At 38.3% G+C, this 17,739-nt stretch overlaps 1 protein-coding gene across 4 annotated transcripts in view; it reads right to left on the bottom strand.

The window, feature by feature from the left end:
• The window catches only part of LOC114079369 (dual specificity tyrosine-phosphorylation-regulated kinase 4-like), a 119,665-nt gene that overhangs the window by 16,965 nt on the left and 84,961 nt on the right, over positions 1-17,739 (bottom strand). The window lies entirely within an intron of this gene.

Here is a 17,739-nt window from a genome sequence, read left to right as displayed (position 1 = left end):
GAAACCTGTCACTTCTCTTTCTCTCCTCTTCACCTGAATCTGGAGCTGCAGCTCAGAGCTCTCCTCCAAGCCTCAAACCAGAATCTCACCTGCCTGCTAAGGATCATTAGATGAGTGGATCAAGAGTGACATCAGAAATGCCAGAGAAAACCTCCAACACTTTTGAGACATGTTAACAACTTCCTCTGCAAAACAGTACCATTATAAATGTGCTCCCTGAGGAGGAAGTTATGGCCTCCCACTACCCACCAGCCATGTTTGTGGATGCAGTAGTTGACCATAGATAGAAACCAAACTCTCACCTTCATCCCAATCACAGAGAAGAACTTTTGTCATTTCCACTTCACAACATAAGTATCATCTTAGGGAATCTGTAAGAGTGTTTTACTTAGGTCACTAACTAGAAGATCAGCAGAAATCACAGTGACCCTGAATGGGTAACCCTGGTACACAAAGCAAGGCACAGAGGTAGCCAGAGAGCAATTGGGTCTAGCTAAGTCCCCTTCTCTCCAGGATCTGCTCTTCTGAGCAGCAAATCTTCCCCAGCATCACAGTGCATTATTTGTGGAGTAATTTGTGTTGATGGTGTGGCTGATGTGGTTGTTGTTATTGTGTATTTTAAGTTCCTACATATTCCACATAGTAACTCTTTGTCACACAAAATATTTCTCCTATTTTGTAGCATGTCTCTTCCCTCTATGGCAAATTTGCTGTACAGAAGCTTCTTAGTTTGATTAATCCTACTTATCTCTTTTTATTTTTATTCCTTGTCCTTTTGATGACTTATGAAAAATGTCATTGTCTATACCAATGTCACAAGATATTTCTTCTGGTTTCTTCTTGTGACTTCAGAGTTTCGAGTCTTACATTTAAGTTTTTGACCATTCTGTTCTCATTGTTATTTGTTGTTGTTGTTGTTGTTTTGTGTAACTGGGGATGGAAACCAGGGCCACGCACAGGCCAGGGAAGTGCTCTACCATTGAGCTACAAACCCAGTCCTCAAGCTGATTTTTATAGTGAGAAATAGAGTTCAAATTTAAATCTCCCCCTTGTGAAAATCCAGTTTTTGTAACACTATTTATCCAAGACACTCTCCTTTCTCCAACACATGTTTTTGGCATCATTTTTGAGAATGATTTGCCTGTAAGTACACAGGGTTATTTCTGACTCTGTTCTATTCCACTGGTCTGTTTTTAAATGGATAAATTCAAATGGCCAACAAATTCATGAAGAAGAAAAAACAACACTCAACTTATTTAGACAGAATGGCAATAAGAATTAAAATATACTATCTTACCCCAGATGGAATCACTATTACCAAAAATAAAATAAATTATGGCAGGGATATGAATGAGAGGAAACTCTCATACATTATTGATGGGAATGCAAACTAACACTGCCATATGGAGAACAGATGAAGCTTCATCAAGAAAATAAAAGTTGATCTACTGTATGATGCACTTGTGGGTATAATTCCAAAGGAAATGAGATAACTGCCACCTATGTTCATGGCTGCACTGTTCACAATAGCTGATATGGAATAAACCCAGATGCCCATTGGTGGAGGAATGGATAAAGATACTGTGCTATATACACACAGCTGTTTATAATGAAATATTATTCAGCCATAGAAGAATGACATTCTAGGGCTGGGCTTATGACTCAGCAGTACAGCACTCGCCTCATGTATGTGAGACCTTGGGTTCAATCCTCAGTGCCACATAAAAGTAAATAAATGAAATAAAGATATTGTGTCCAACAACAACTAAAAATAAATATTTAAAATGTTTTTAAAAAGAATGACATTCTATCATTTACAGCAAAATGGGTGGAATTGGAGAATATTATATTCAGAAAAGTAAGTCAAATTCTCCATGTTTTTATATGCGTGTTTTTTAAAAAGTCAATCTAAATGTATAACAGTGATTACTAGAGGCTGGGAAGTGTTGAGGGGGTGAGCAGTGGGTGTTTAGATAATGTGTACCATAACAGATTTAGATAGAAGTAATAAGTTCTGATACTCTACAGAAGTGTCAGGGGAAACTTCTCTGCAATAACCTATTGGTTTTATGTCTAATCAGAGAAGAGCTCAAAGACCCCAATTATGAGAAATGAGAGGAACAGAAATTCAAATTGTCCTGATTTGATAAGAGCACACTGTACACATGCATTGAAATGTCACACTATAGCACATACATATGTATAATTATTGTATTAAAGTTTTAAATGATTGAGGTGAAAATGTTAACAACCCTTATTTGAACAGTATATTCTATATATAAGCATCAGATTATCACACAGTACCCATGAATTTGTAAAGTTAAAATAATACTGTTTTTAAATGATGATGCTGGCCATTATCAAGAATACAAGCAACTATAAATGTTGGCATTGGTGTGAAGAAAAAGGTACACTCATACTTTCCTGGTGGGGCTGCAAATTGTTGCAACCACTATGAAAAGCAGTATGGAGATTCCTCAGAAAACTTGCAATGGAACCACCATTTGACCCAGCTATACCAATCTGGAGTTTATACCCAAAGGACTTAAGATCAGTATACTACAGTATGCAGCCACATCAATATTTATAATAGCACAAATCTTTTTTTATTATTATTTTTTTTGTTTTATTTATTTATTATTTTTTTTATTGGTTGTTCAAAACATTACAAAGCTCTTGACATATCATATTTCATACATTTGATTCAAGTGGGTTTTGAACTCCCAATTTTACCCCAAATACAGATTGCAGAATCACGTCGGTTACACATCTCCATTTTTACATAATGCCCTATTAGTAACTGTTGTATTCTGCTACCTTTCCTATCCTCTACTATCTCCCCTCCCCTCCCCTCCCATCTTCTCTCTCTACCCCATCTACTGTAATTCATTTCTCTCCTTGTTTATTTTCCCATTCCCCTCACAACCTCTTATATGTAATTTTGTATAACAATGAGGATCTCCCTCCATTACCATGCAATTTCCCTTTTCTCTCCCTTTCCCTCCCACCTCATGTATCTGTTTAATGTTAATCTTTTCTTCCTGCTCTTCCTCCCTGCTTTGTTCTTAGTTGCTCTCATTAGATCAAAGAAGACATTGGGTATTTGTTTTTTTAGGGATTGGCTAGCTTCACTAAGCATAATTTGCTCTAGTGCCATCCATTTCCCTGCAAATTCCATGATTTTGTCATTTTTAGTGCTGTATAATACTCCATCGTGTATAAATGCCACATTTTTTTTATCCATTCATCTATTGAAGGGCATCTGGGTTGGTTCCACAGTCTAGCGATTGTGATTTGTGCTGCTATGAACATCGATGTAGCAGTATCCCTGTAGTACGCTCTTTTAAGGTCTTCAGGGAATAGTCCGAGAAGGGCAATAGCTGGGTCAAATGGTGGTTCCATTCCCAGCTTTCCCAGGAATCTCCATACTGCTTTCCAAATTGGCCGCACCAGTTTGCAGTCCCACCAGCAATGTACAAGTGTACCCTTTTCCCCACATCCTCTCCAGCACTTGTTGTTATTTGACTTCATGATGGCTGCCAATCTTACTGGAGTGAGATGGTATCTTAGGGTGGTTTTGATTTGCATTTCTCTGACTGCTAGAGATGGAGAGCATTTTTTCATGTACTTGTTGATTGATTGTATGAGAAGTGTCTGTTCAGGTCTTTGGTCCATTTGTTGATTGGGTTATTTGTTTTCTTATTGTTTAATTTTTTGAGTTCTTTGTATACTCTGGATATTAGGGCTCTATCTGAAGTGTGAGGAGTAAAGATTTGTTCCCATGATGTAGGCTCCCTATTTACCTCTCTTATTGTTTCTCTTGTTGAGAAAAAACTTTTCAGTTTAAGTAAGTCCCATTTGTTGATTCTTGTTATTAACTTTTGTGCTATGGGTGTCCTATTAAGGAATTTGGAGCCCGACCCCACAATATGTAGATCGGAGCCAACTTTTTCTTCTATCAGACGTAGAGTATCTGATTTGATAACTAGCTCCTTGATCCACTTTGAGTTAACTTTTGTGCATGGCGAGAGGAAGGGATTCAGTTTCATTTTGTTGCATATGGATTTCCAGTTTTCCCAACACCATTTGTTGAAGATGCTATCCTTCCTCCATTGCATGCTTTTAGCTCCTTTATCAAATATAAGATAGTTGTAGCTTTGTGGATTAGTCTCTGTGTCCTCTATTCTGTACCATTGGTCCACCCGCCTGTTTTGGTACCAGTACCATGCTGTTTTTGTTACTATTGCTCTGTAATATAGTTTTAAATCCGGTATCGCTATACCACCTGATTCACACTTCCTGCTTAGAATTGCTTTTGCTATTCTGGGTCTTTGATTTTTCCATATGAATTTCATGATTGCTTTATCTATTTCTACAAGAAATGCCATTGGGATTTTGATTGGCATTGCATTAAACCTATAGAGAACTTCTGGTAATATCGCCATTTTGATGATGTTAGTTCTGCCTATCCATGAACAGGGTATATTTTTCCATCTTCTAAGATCTTCTTCTACTTCACTTTTTAGGGTTTTGTAGTTTTCATTGTATAAATCCTTCACCTCTTTTGTTAGGTTGATTCCCAAGTATTTTTTTTTTTTTTTTGAGGATATTGTGAATGGAGTGTTTTTCCTCATTTCTGTTTCAGAAGTTTTGTCGCTGATATACAGAAATGCCTTTGATTTATGCATGTTGATTTTATATCCTGCCACTTTGCTGAATTCATTTATTAGTTCTAGTAGTTTTTTTGTAGACCCTTTTGGGTCTTCTAGGTATAGAATCATATCATCTGCAAATAATGATAATTTAAGTTCTTCCTTTCCTATTTTTATGCCTTTAATTTCTTTCGTCTGTCTAATTGCTCTGGCCAGTGTTTCAAGAACTATATTGAATAGAAGTGGTGAGAGAGGGCATCCCTGTCTTGTTCCAGATTTTAGGGGGAATGCCTTCAATTTTTCTCCATTGAGAATGATGCTAGCCTGAGGCTTAGCATAGATAGCTTTTACTATGTTGAGGTAAGTTCCTGTTATTCCTAGTTTTTCTAATGTTTTGAACATAAAGGGATGCTGTACTTTGTCGAATGCTTTTTCTGCGTCTATTGAGATGATCATATGATTCTTATCTTTAAGTCTATTGATGTGGTGAATAACATTTATTGATTTCCGTATATTGAACCATCCTTGCATCCCAGGGATGAATCCTACTTGATCATGGTGCACAATTTTTTTGATGTGCCTTTGTATCCGATTCGCCAGAATTTTATTGAGGATTTTTGCATCTAGGTTCATCAGAGATATTGGTCTGTAGTGTTCTTTCTTTGAGGTGTCTTTGTTTGGTTTCGGAATCAGGGTGATGTTGGCCTCATAGAATGAATTTGGCAGAGCTCCCTCTTTTTCTATTTCCTGAAATAGCTTGAAAAGTATTGGTATTAATTCTTCCTTAAAGGTTTTGTAAAACTCCGCTGTATACCCATCCGGTCCTGGGCTTTTCTTAGTTGGAAGTCCTTTGATTGCTTCTTCTATTTCATCTATTGATATTGGTCTGTTTAAGTTGTGAATATCCTCCTGACTCAGTCTGGGCAAATCATATGACTTAAGGAATTTATCGATGTCTTCACTATCTTCTATTTTATTGGAATATAGGTTTTCAAAATAATTTCTAATTGTCTTCTGTATTTCTGTAGCATCTGTTGTGATATTGCCTTTTTCATCCCGTATGTTAGTAATTTGAGTTCTCTCTCTTCTTCTCTTCGTTAGCATGGCTAAGGGTCTGTCGATCTTATTTATTTTTTCAAAGAACCAACTTTTAGTTTTGTTAATTTTTTCAATAGTTTCTTTTGTTTCAATTTCGTTGATTTCTGCTCTGATTTTAATTATTTCTTGCCTTCTGCTACATTTGCTGTTGTTTTGCTCTTCCTTTTCTAGGGCTTTGAGATGAAGTGTGAGCTCATTTATTTGTTGGTTTTTCCTTTTTTTGAGGAATGACCTTCAGGCAATGAATTTCCCTCTTAAAACTGCTTTTATTGTGTCCCATAGATTCCGATATGTTGTGTCTGTATTTTCATTTATCTCTAAGAATTTTTTGATTTCCTCCTTTATGTCTTCTGTAACCCATTGATCATTCAGTAACATATTGTTCATTTTCCATGTGATGTAGGATTTTTCCTTCCTTCTTTTTTCATTGATTTCCAGTTTCATTCCATTATGATCAGATAAAATGCATGGGATTATCTCCACCCCTGTATATTTACTGAGGGTTGCCCTATGGCATAATATATGGTCTATTTTTGAGAAGGATCCATGTGCTGCTGAGAAAAAGGTATATCCACTTGATGATGGTTGATATATTCTATATATGTCAGTTAAGTCTAGGTTGTTGATTGTGATATTGAGTTCTATAGTTTCTTTATTCAACTTTTGTTTGGAGGATCTGTCAAATGTTGAGAGAGGTGTGTTGAAGTCACCCATAATTATTGTGTTGTGGTCTATTTGATTCTTGAACTTGAGGAGAATTTGTTTTATGAATGTCGCAGCACCATTATTTGGTGCATAAATATTGATAATTGTTATGTCTTGTTGGTGAATGGTTCCTTTTAACAATATATAATGTCCTTCCTTATCCCTTTTGATTAACTTAGTCTTGAAGTCGATTTTATTCAATATGAGGATGGCCACCCCTGCTTGCTTACGAGGACCGTGTGCGTGGTATATTTTTTCCCAACCTAGCACAAATCTTAATAATATATGGTGCCCTTAAATGGATTAATGGATAAAGAAATTGTGGTATAGAGACATAATGGAATATTACTCAGCTTAACAAAGAATGAAATTATGGTATTTCCTGGTAAATTGAGTGAACTAGAGAATATCATGCTAAGCAAAATTAGCCAATCCCCCAAAAAACAAGGATTGAATGTTTTCTCTGATGTGTGGATGCTAATTCACAATAAGGGGCTGGGGGAGATTGCATGTACTTTGAATTATATAGGGCGAGTAAAAAGGAGAGCAGGTGTAGGGGCAAAAAGTATAGTAGAATAAATCAGCCTTTATAAACCTAGGTGCATATATGATTACATGACTAGTTTTAACCTACATCATGTACAACCAGAAGAATGAGAAGTTATAAACCATGTGTCCTACTGTCATGTGTAACTAATTAGAACAAATTAACTTTTTAATAAAGATGATAGTGTATAGTGGTAACTAATTTGTCTCTCAGCCCCATAATCCCAGTTTGAGCTGAAGAGGGCATCTCTTTTGACCCTTCAAATTTGAGGAAAAAAATATTTTCCCATCTTCTCTGCTTTACTTTTATAAAAGGGAAAAAATGAATAGCAAAGAAAATCAGCAGTTTTGGGTGGCATGTTTGAGGGACTTGAATCTGTATTATTTTTCCCAGTATTGTAAAGGGAGCAATCAGAATACAATTTGCATTTAGAGCAGACAAATTGAATGGAGGGTCATAGTCTTATAAATCCCATGATTCTGACACAAAGTTTGTCTGGGTGCCATCCATTTAGATACTTATAAATGGTAACAGATGTCCCATTACAGAGGAAACGCTCTACCCATGGGACCACTGCTCTGGGGAAAGTTGAAGTTCAAGAAGAACGTTTCCTCTGGAGCAAGATAAATAATGTAATCTGTCCATGCCATGCAGACCATCTTCAGAGAATGAGGTTCCCTGCCAATCACAAGGCTGCACTGTACACACTAGAAACTTCCATTCTGCCCTCACCTTTTCCCTGGTACAAGTAGTTGTCACCTATTGCTGGGACTTTCCCAATCCTACTTTCTAGAGTACAGACCTCAACTCTCTGACATTTATGGAAAATTCTGGTTCTTGTTTGTCAACGGCTTCCCACCCACAACTAAATCCACTTCAGTTGACTCTGAACCACATCCCACTACTAGGAACACATCATATTTGGAAAACATGAGGTTTTATTTCTGATATTCGAATTGAAATCATAATGCAGTGACTCTGCCTCCTTTCAGAGCACATGCAGTCTTAACCCTGCCCTGTATTTCAGGAAATTGATCTGTAATGACATGGAACAATAATTAATTCATTCATTACCTAAAAAAGTAACAGAGTGAATGACCTTAGCAATTCTGCATGTTATTATCATTTATTTTTCATAAGACATAAATATCATTTATATATGTATGTTCTCCATCCTTGTGTAATTCAAAAACAGTTCCAATAAGGCTTATCATACCGAGTGCTAACATTTGAGTATGTGATAACATACAGGGGCCATATCATATACACAAAAACCAGAGTTCCCCCCTCCACGAATTCACCAAGATACAGTTGACCCTATTACTCATGAATTCTGTATCTGTAATTTCGCATTTTCGAAAAATTATTTGTAACCCCAAAAGCAACATTCAGAGAGATTTTGTGGTCATTGGTGTAAACGTACTTCAGTGAAAACTTTGAGACATCTGTCCCATGCACACATCCACAGCTGAGGAGGTACATGGGAATGGCCACTCTGCCTTCTTTTTTAGCTCTTGCAGAAAAGACCAGGGCAGGGAAGGGCAGTGCAGCACAGGTCAGGAGGCTCCTGCCATTAGGACAGGGTTTGAATCCTGACTCTGGCACATGGTAGTGGGCAGCATGAAGCAATTCACTTAACACTTCTGAATTGTCTCTTGGGTAAAGAAAACATAATCTAAAACAACAGGCTGTTTCTAGGATTGAGATTAAAGCCTATGAGATGGGTGTGTGTACTCTATACACGTGGTTCAGAAAACACATAATTTTCTTCATTTTCTTTTTGGGAAAGTAGCAGGAAATTCATCTGTATTACCCATGCTCTGTGTTTGCCAAACTGTTGGCCCATCAGTCTGAGATGTGCATTAAACTTCTTCCTTGTGACACCTTCTACAACCTAAGAACTGTGCCAATAAGTTAGAAGGAAAGAACACTACAGAATCAGGTAGTAAGTTTCTCATATGATTCACAGAATATATTAAAATTTCATATCAAAACAACCAAAAAACCTACTCAATTGAAATCTGAACACTTTGTATGTATTACTGTTTAGCAAAGTGCACTCTAAGGTACTATAGATCCCAAACTATTTATTTTACCTTGAATTTTTGCCAAATAGCTATGATGTATTTTTAGTACCAAACAATTATTTTCAAAGATTTACTTAGAATCATACCAATCACACTCTCCGAATATTCTGTATATTAAGTGATGTGTCCCAATGTTATGGATGAGAAAACTGAGGCCCAGTTTAGGTGCTTCTCCAGTGATCACAGCTGGGAGACAAAGTGTGTGGGTTCACACTGGTCTCTTTTCAGAGGCCTCCTGGGTGCAATGCTTTGCCACCTTGGTGCAGTTCACACAAGGAAGATGTGGCCTTGACTTTCGAGGACCATAGGCTGATGAGGCAAGACCTAAATGCACACATGGGTACGTTTAACCAACCTTGCTGAGATATAATTTATAATTAATTTATAATTAATATGGTGCATATGTTTAAATTTGATGCTGTGTATATCTATGAAACCATCCTACACTCAGAACATTCTTGTTGCCCTGAATGCCTCTTTTCCATCCATCACTCCCTGAGTTCCTGGCTCCATGTAACTGCTGGTGAGCTTTCTTCACTGTAGAGTACTCTGCATTCTCTAGAATTTTACCTAGATGGAATCACATGTGAACTCTCTTGCTGGCTACATTCAGTCCATCTACACATCAAGGGACTGCTGCTCAACTTTATTTGAGATGCCCATGACATCTCCTGCTCAAAGAGACTCTCTGTCCCTCATCCCTCATGCTGGACCACCTCTATAGAGGAAAAAACAGGAAGAAAAAAGCTAGTCCTTTTCTTCTAAAGAAATCCCTGCCCAAATTGCATTCAGCAAAGTTCAATTTTACCTTTTTAGACAAGCAATACCAAAATGGTGCCCGTTATCAAGACTATGCCAGCAACCAAGGCCCAAGGTTATGATTTGGTGCAAACCTTATCATGTGCTTATCTATTAGATGTCTTCATTTAAGCACTTATCCATTTACAGGGAACATTTAAAATGCACCACCAACACTTACAGTTTTATATACGAGTCCTGTGCTTCACATGCCTAGAAAGACAGAGTGTCCACCTGATGAGCCCCACAGCACATGGTGCTGCCAGAATCCTGAACAGTTGTGACCAGGGCCCAGGGCTTCTGTGGAGTATTTCTGGAGCATAGGTGCCATGTGCCACATGCACAGGTGTTGGGATTCCGAGCTTAAGTCTTCAGAGGGGTATATAAATCAGTTATGTAAAAGGCAAATATTTTGCAGGATTAGCATAGTCTCAGAAGGAGAGGAATACTAAAGAATAGAATTATTTGTGTTTTTCAAACTTGTTTTGAAACTATTTTTAGCGGGGAGTTATTGGGGATTGAACCCAGGAGTGCTCAACCACATCCCCAGACCTTTATTTTTTATTCTGAGACAAGGTCTTCTAAGTTGCTGAGGCAACTTTGAACTTGTGATTTTCCTGCCTCAGTCTCCCAAGCCACTGGGTTTACAGATGTGTACCACCACAATTAAATGAAACTTTTTTTAGAGAGAGAGAATTTTTTAATATTTTTTTTTAGTTTTCAGTGGACACAACATCTTTATTTTATTTTATGTGGTTCTGAGGATCGAACAAAGGGGCCCATGCATGCCAAGTGAGCATGCTACCACTTGAGCCATCCCCGGCCCTGAAACTTTTTTTAAAGAAAATAAAGTTTTGCAAAAAGAATGGTGTAAATTTGTAAATGGTGTTAATTGTAAACTTGCAAAAATCAGAAGCTAAGAATTTTTATCTCTGACATTTTAGGAAAAGGAGAAATGTAGCCTCTCACCACTTACTCCAGGTCATAGAAAGGCCCATGCTGAACACCTGGAAGAGGCAAGACATTTCCTGTTGTCAAGAGAATTCTGGACACCCATGCTCACATGGTAATGATTTTGAGGAGGTCCAGGAAACCAGAACCCAACCTGGGTCAGAGAGGAAAGCCTGGTGCTTGGGCAGGTGTTGGTGGCCCAGTCAATCACCAGAATCCACCCCTTGATTGACTCTGAATCAATCTAGCATGGGAAGTGCTGGCTGAATCCTGGCTACAATTCTCTGGTTCTGGCTGGCCTGTGGAGTAGCCACCGGTGTGAAATTACAGTAATTTTTATTATAAATGACTTGCATGCCTGCTACACATCCCTTGAGACACAGCTTCAATATCACCTGCTCCACAAAGTCACTACTGCTTATCAGCCATCACTCTCCAGTCCCCATATCATTTTGCAAACAGCTTTAAAGGAATATTTCTAAATCGTGACCATTGAGGCTAAGGTGAGGCCTTAATCATCTGTGCAGCTTTAGCACCTGGCAGCACAGTATGTGTTTGTAATGTAACAAGATTAATGAAGATTTAAGTTACTGTAGGCTTGAGCCAATGGCTTCTCAGGCCAAGTGTCCCAAAGTTCAGTTGCTGTGTAGTGTGTTCACAGACTCTGCCACGTCTTCGCATCATAAAGAACTTTCATTTCCCTCTTAGAAAGAGAGCCCAGTGGAGCTTTGAATACTTTGAAATGGGAGCAGGAGGAACTCTGTTGGTGACCCTCAATCTCTCCATCTCTCCAACAATCCCAGAAGGAATTCCTTGCTCTAGGTTCATAATTTTCACAGATACAACCTGTTCCTGTTCCTCCAGGTCACTCAATTTGGGAATGGCCAGTAATAGCTCAGTTCTGCCCACCCAGCTTGGCTCTCAGCAGGAATTCATCCATGAGGAATGGGCTCCTTGCACTAAATGCATCATTTCCTGAGGTACATTAAAAACAATCTGATGGTTATTCGTTTTAAATCCCACCGAATCTCATGTTATGTACCAGAAGTGGCACACATGCCATGCTTGAAGAAACTCTGAAGCAACATCTATAGATTGATTTTCAAGGCCAGAATTTGAATTTCAGACAGCTTAGCAGAGACTTCAAGTACTAGGCAGTGGAAGAGCACTGCTGACCCCATTGTCCTACCAGAAAGCTATGAGCATGACCGAGGCTGTGCCCTCTTAGGAGCAACATGAACTCTACACAGGAGGGGAGAGAGGCTCTAATTACAGACCCTAAATAAACAAAAAATAACAATAAATAAAGCCAACAATAACAAAAGCCTGGCGTATGGCTCAGTCAAGTATATCACTCCAAACAGCAAGTTTTCAGTAACAACAACAACAACAAAACACAAGACATGAAGAAGCACATCATAGCTCATACTGCTACAAGAAATTATGACAGATGGGGTAAATTCAGCCACATTTTTTTCTAATAGTTCTGGAGGGTGAGAAGCTGGAGGCCTCAGTGTTGGCAGACTTGGGGACTGCAGAGTGAAGACAGCCTTCCTTGCCTGCACAGTCCTCCCTTCCCACTGTGTGTACACTGTCCTCAATGGGCTGGGCTTTCATGCATGCAGAAGGAGGAGAGGGTCTGTCGTCTTCCTCTGATGGAGGACATGAGTCCCATCATAAGGGTCCCACATTTATGACCTCATCTACACCTAATTATGCCTCAGAGGCCCACCTCCAAATATCATCACATTGGAGGTTAGGACTTCAACACATGGATTTGATGGAAGGACACAAACATAGAGTCCACAGTAAACAGAAAAGGGTTACCCATCCACAGGGGTTAAATGCAGGTTCCAGAAACTTCCTATGAGAACTCAGATGTTGATCGTAGGAAAGATTTGAAAATATGTAAAATATATTATATAATACATAAACATATCACACATATTACATGTTATAATATATATATATATATATATATATATATATATATATATATATATTTGTATATTTTAAATAATAAAAGTATAGTAATTTGATGCTGTCTTAATAGTTAAATGGACATAAAATAACTAAGGACATTTTCTGAAAATATCAGAAATCAAAATTACTTTTTAGAAAAAAAAATACAGAGATTAAAAAAAGCCCAAAAATTGAAATAAAAAAATTAGAGAAGATCAAAAGTATAGATGAGGTGGAGAGAAAGTTGCAGCCAAGCTGAGAGATTGATAGAGATTATACAACCCAAAGAACAAAGGAAAAGACAACAAAGAAAAGTGAAGAGAGCATTAGAGAAATGTGGGCTACCAAACTCACCAATTGACATGTACCAGGAATTCTAGAAGGAGGAGAAGGAGCAGAAAAGTGGTTTAAAATAATGACTAAAATCATTCCAGACTTGATGAAATCATTATAGGTCCAAAAACTTCATGAAAAGTAGGATAAATACTGAGACTCACATTCGGACACATCACAGTAAGAATTTTAAAAGACAAAGAGAATGTAATACAAACATCAAAAGAAAAGTTATTCATCACATACAAGGGAAACTCAAATTAACACCTGACTTATCAGACATAATGGAACCAGAAGGTTAGAGAATACCATCCAAAAGGTTCAAAAGGGACTATCAAGAGTGGTATAGGCAGCAAAATTTGTTTTCAAAAATGAAGGCAAAATAATTACATTCCTGAAATTTCTTCAAGCTTAGAGCAAGTTATCTATACAGTACTTTGAACCCACATTAAAAATTCTATAAAAAGTAATTGCCTAATTATAAAAGTATAAATGCATATTTGTTTTCCTTTCTTAAACTGATTTTAAAAGCAATTATCTTGAGTAGTATGTATACAATTGTACTGTTGGGTCCAAACCATGTAAAATGCAATACATTGAACAATAGCAGGAAAAAAAGGGGGTAGAAGGGAGCACAGCTGCATTGAGTGGGAGTCTGACACCAAAGACTGGAGCCACAGAAACAAACTAAATGAGCAAGCCAGGATGGTAAGTAAGGAAGTTAACTTAAAAATTATGTAATTATGGACCTAATCTCCTACTATAAGCTTCATAAAATCACATGTTTATAACAATGCATTATTATAATATGCTATGACATATTTTATATGCACAATAATAATATCACAAAGATGGATAAGAGTTATATGGATGTAATCCTTCTGTGCCTCTTGAATAGCTGGATTACGGGAGTGAGCTACAGTGTCGGGCCACCTTCTGTATCTCATAGGAATTATTTCTTACAGATATCTAAGTTGATATGGTAAGATGTGTATGAAAACACTGTAGCAACTACTAAGAAATTTACCCCCAAAATAGTAAAAAAATCATTAAAAGAATTAAAATATTACATTAGAAAATAATCAGCTAGTGCAAAACAAAATGGTAAAAGTGAAAGTGAAACCAAAACAACAGGAAAATAGGATGTGAAAAGTGTATGGAAGATGTAATCAATATATCAATAGAACATTCCTGTGAGTTGGTTTGATAGTTCAACAGAGTCAGAGATCATCAGACATGACCAGAAACAGGTCCCACTACATGATGCTTGCAGGAGAGGCACTTTATGTTCAGAGATGCACTAGGTTGAGAGAAAAAGGAAAAAGCTCTGTCCACACCACTCTATGAAAGCTACAGCAGCTATCAACAAGATGCAAGATCGATTCTGATAAGAATGGACATTTTTATTAGTAAAATTATCAAGGTATTAGGAAGAAATAGCAATTATAAACATTATATCTGAACTAATGAAATTGTTCATAGAAAAAAATAGAGGAAATATACACATAAAAGAATTGGTACATTAAAAAAAAACAGACATCTAGGTGGGCTGGGGTTATGTCTCAGTGATAGAGCACATGCCTAGCATGTGTAAGGCCCTGGGTTCACTTCTCAGAACTACATATAAATAAATAAATAAAAATAAAGGTCCTTTGACAAGTTAAAAAAAAAAAAAGGAAAGGAAAGAGAAAGTAGCTATTTAGTTCAATTGACAAAGGAAAAAGGAAAAAGAAGACCCAAATAACAAAAACCAAGAATGAAAGAGGAGACATTCTTACTACATTTACAAAAAGAAAAATGGCTACAAATGAACACCATGAATGGTTGTTTGCTAACAAATCAAAAAGCCTACAGGAAAATGGACAAGTTTCTAAAAAGAGAAAAAAATGACTCCAGCTGACTCAGGGAGGAACCTAAAACCTGTACAGACCAGTAACAAGCTCAGGTGACATTGGTAATCACACAAAGAAAAGCTCACGCCCAGGAATCACAGCAAAACCACCAAATATTTAAAGAACTGACAGCAAACTTTGACAAACTCTTTCAAATAATACAAGAGGAAAAATTCTTCCTGATTCACCTCTGTTAGGAAGGAACCTAGTGATAAAAGCAGGAGCAAACACCTCATTATCCAGAAGCCAAGTTCAGGTAGGACTGCCCTCATAATGGGCATTCATTTTGCTACAGATTCCTAATTATGGAACAGCAAAATGTTTAGAGGAAACCTAAATATAAATGGAGAGGGAAAGAGCCTGCCACTGACTACCAGACACTGAAGTGTCTGACGAGTTAATGTTCGAGCTGGGGTGTGCCCTGCTTTGGGCCTTCTGTGACTTACCCAATCCTTTCACAATTAGATACACAAAAGGCTGGGTTTTGCTTTAGGGTTCTAACCCCCAAATTGGAATTCATCTCACAGCTAGTAGCCTACTTCTTCAAACAATTAGATCCCAGTGGCCCAGGAGTGGCTGGCTTATTTAAGAGCAGGGCTACAAATGCTTTGCTGGTTAATGAGTCCCCCAAATTAACCTTCGGACAACCAAGGTTTAGACACCCCAAGTCCAGACAGCCTTAGGAGTCAAGGTCACATCCCCAGATCACAGGGAAGATGTGTTGTATTGTCTGTATGTGCATATTTCATATATCATATATGAGGAGCACTCATGAAAAAATGGATCCAAATATTTTTTTATTCACGTGATTTAAATGGTTTAATTTAAATTGGGTAAACAGCTGTTGAAGATTGTTTTAATATGTTAACAAAAAAGGAGGTTAACAGACCTGTTTGTTTACTTTCACCTTTCCTTTTCATTATATTTAATAATTCTGTTCAGGATAATGTAAATTGTTTAGAAAATTGCTTTCTTTTAGTGCCTGCTGCATTATTTTCTTTTTAGCCATCATTGCCAGAATTCCTATCTTCATCCCAGTGCTGGTGAAGACAAAGATAAAACCAAACTACATCTTCTATGATAGCTATCACAACAAACTGTATAAACTGATGCATCAATGAATAATGTAACTCAACAAGTTGATGCTCGATCAAGGAGTCAATTTACTTTGGGAGGAAATGGACACATTAATAGATTCCTCTGCTTTGAACTGCTTGCAGAACTTGCCTGGACTATGTATCACTTGTATGCATTGTGAACTATCTGTTGGTGCAGCGAATTGTGGTAGTGCTGGTGTATCACTGTTGATGATGTCATTGGTGGTAAAATTTTTCCAAAAGGGACTGTCATTTGGCTTGGTGTTGTGGCATTTTGCATCCTCCTCCCTTCTGCTTGTGATGCTCTAAAATTTGGGGGCCAACAGAGGAGAGGCAAAGAACCCCACCCCCCCACTGGCACCAAGGCCAAATTTGGGGGCCAACAGAGATGAGGCAAAGAACCTCACCCTCCCACTGGTGCAAAGGCCAAATTTGGGGTCAACAGAGGTGTGGCAAAGAACCTCACACCCTACTGGTGCAAAGGCCTATCCACAAGTATGGCTGTATGCTGGACCAATAGTCAATGATGGGTAAGATCCAATTGCAATGGTACCAACCTAAAACAGGAGGCTACGCCTTAAGGACAGCTCATCTGATGATGGGTAAGGACATATATAGTATTGGACAACCTAAGACAGGCACAGTCCCTAAGCCACATGCTGTTGTTTAATTAAACAGAAGCGGGGAGATGTTGAGAGCCACAGCCAAGTCAGAATGACACCTAGCATATTGTCAGAGGGAATGGTTTAAAGGTGACTTCAGCGAACCATTGAGATGATGATTTGAGTTAAGCTGTATATAATTGCTGTGATGCTGGATTGATTGAGTTGTATATGGACCCTGCTCCAAGAATAGGGAGGCTCGGGAATCTGCCTCGGGTGCCCTCTACTTTGGAGTTCCCGTGCAGTTCTCACGGGGGTTCAGGGAGATTGGGCAGGCAGAGCCCGGTGGAAGGAGTGTGTTCCCCAGTAGTGTGTGAGCAGTGCTGGTGAGAGTTGGGGAATAAAGAATTGCTGTTTGAACCTACAAGGCTTTGTGGTGGCTCGGTTATTTGTGCCCAGCCAGACTGCGGCATGTAACAATGAGGAAAAGGCCAGGAGATGTAAAATCCTTGATGCTCAGACATCCTCCATCCATCAGACTAACACCTTCCTGTGGCAAGTCTGGCCTTAATTATACCTCTTTCTTAGTGATGTCCATGTTTTCTTGGGTTACTACTACATGCAGCTGACCTTGATCCCTATAAGAATTGACTCTCAGATCATTTATGCTTAAGCCCTTCCAATCCAGCTTTTTCTCCAGAGTCCATCAAAACACCTTATCCAAGTCACTCACAGCATCCCTGGACAACACACCCAGGACAACTCATGCCCTGGCCTGCTCCCTCTGCAGCGTGCAGCCTGCTGCCTCCTGGATTTGTTCTCCTTCTCCTGGCTGTGCGAGGTCATTCTCTCCTGGTTCTCTGCCACTTCTCTGCCATGGTTTTGAGGACAGATCATTTCTGAACCTGTTCAATGCAGGAGTCCTTCAGGACTGGTTCATAAGCTCTCTATTCTTCTCATGATTTTTACTGAGAAAATCTCATTCTTTATGTGGCTTCAGTTATTATATAAAACT

The sequence above is a fragment of the Marmota flaviventris genome, chromosome 4 (genome assembly GCF_047511675.1).
Source record: "Marmota flaviventris isolate mMarFla1 chromosome 4, mMarFla1.hap1, whole genome shotgun sequence".
Lineage (NCBI taxonomy): Eukaryota > Metazoa > Chordata > Mammalia > Rodentia > Sciuridae > Marmota > Marmota flaviventris.
This window is presented reverse-complemented; position numbering and strand designations above follow the sequence as displayed.